Source organism: Petaurus breviceps, unplaced genomic scaffold, assembly GCF_028583685.1.
Source record: "Petaurus breviceps papuanus isolate PSGF00001 unplaced genomic scaffold, PetGlider_PUasm1.0 174, whole genome shotgun sequence".
In the NCBI taxonomy this organism is placed as follows: domain Eukaryota; kingdom Metazoa; phylum Chordata; class Mammalia; order Diprotodontia; family Petauridae; genus Petaurus; species Petaurus breviceps.
The window spans coordinates 76,059,432-76,060,720 of NW_027185761.1; the positions used below are offsets into that span (position 1 = coordinate 76,059,432).

The following is a 1,289-nucleotide window of genomic DNA, read 5'->3' on the forward strand; positions in this document are numbered from 1 at the left end:
CTAGAGATGCCTAGATGACATCAAGAGAAGGTGCAGAGATGAAACTGGCAGGAGATGCTGAAGAGGTGAAGCTGACAAGAGATGTTGCAGGGGGGAATCCAAAGGCCTAGGCACCTCATTGGATATGGAAGATAAGAGAATGGGGAGGAGCCTGAGACACTTGGAAGATGCTGGTGCCCTCCACAGCAATAGGGAAGATGGGTGGTAGAGAGCGTGTAGGGGAAACATCGTGAGTTCTGTGTCGGACACATTGTGTGTGTAAAATGTCTGTGGGACATCCAGTTTGAGATGTCTGAAAGGGAGCTGGAGATGTGAAGTTTGAGGTAAGCCAACAAGCTAGAGGTAGATAGTTAGAACTAAGAATCCTTAGCATAGAGATGGTAACTAAAGCATGGGAGAGGACGAGATCAGGAGTGAAGTAACAGGATGGAGGGAAAAGAGAAGAGGGCACAGAACAATCCTGAGAGGTGTCTGTGGCTAAGAGGGGTGCTCTGGGGGGTTCAGCAAAGGGGACAGAGGAGTCGTCGGAGAGGGGGGAGGAAAACCGATAGAGAGGAGAGCATCAGAGAGAGTGAGCGAGTGTCCGAGGCTGCAGAGAGGGCGAGGAGAGGAAGGCCCTCGGTGACCTTGGGCAGAAGATGCAGCTGAATGGCGACGTCAGAGGCCGAGGAAGGGAAGTGCAGACCCTGCTTTTGGCCCTTCTCAGGGCCGGCCACAGAAGGGAAGGGAAGGGCTTGTAGCTGGTGGGATGGCTGGTTCAGACGAGGGCTGGGGGGGGGGGTGTTTGTGGGCAGAAGATGAAAGCTAGAGAGTGAGATGACAGGGGGCGGTGTGCTGGAGAAGGCAGGACAGGATGGGGTTACTATAGAGGAGAGTAAGCCTCGTTAATAATCAATCAGAGCCAACATTTATTTGTATGGCGCCTGTTATGTGCCAGGCGCTGGCTAAGCCCTCTGTGATTCTTGTCTCATTTGACGCTCACAACAGCCCTGGGAGGCAGGAGCTATTATCAACCCCATTTTGCGGATGAGGAAATTGAAGCAAATAGAGCTTAAGGGACTTACCCAGGGTCGTAGTAAGTGTCTGAGACTGGATTTGAACTCAGTTCCTGGCATCTTCTTTGTAGTAGACAGAAGTGAAAGACAGACAATAGCAGAAGGCTTTGGGGTGAAGTGAGATTAGGAGAAACAGGAGCCCTCCCCAAATGGCCTCGTTGTTCGTCAGTGAAATAGGAGTCGAGGTTCTGGGCTGAGAGGAGGGAAGTCTGAGGAGAGATGGGGGGGGGGGGG

General features: G+C 52.4%; 1 protein-coding gene across 1 annotated transcript in view; it reads left to right on the top strand.

Moving 5' to 3' along the window:
• ADCYAP1R1 (ADCYAP receptor type I) overlaps nt 1-1,289 on the top strand; it is a 57,287-nt gene that overhangs the window by 50,351 nt on the left and 5,647 nt on the right. The window lies entirely within an intron of this gene.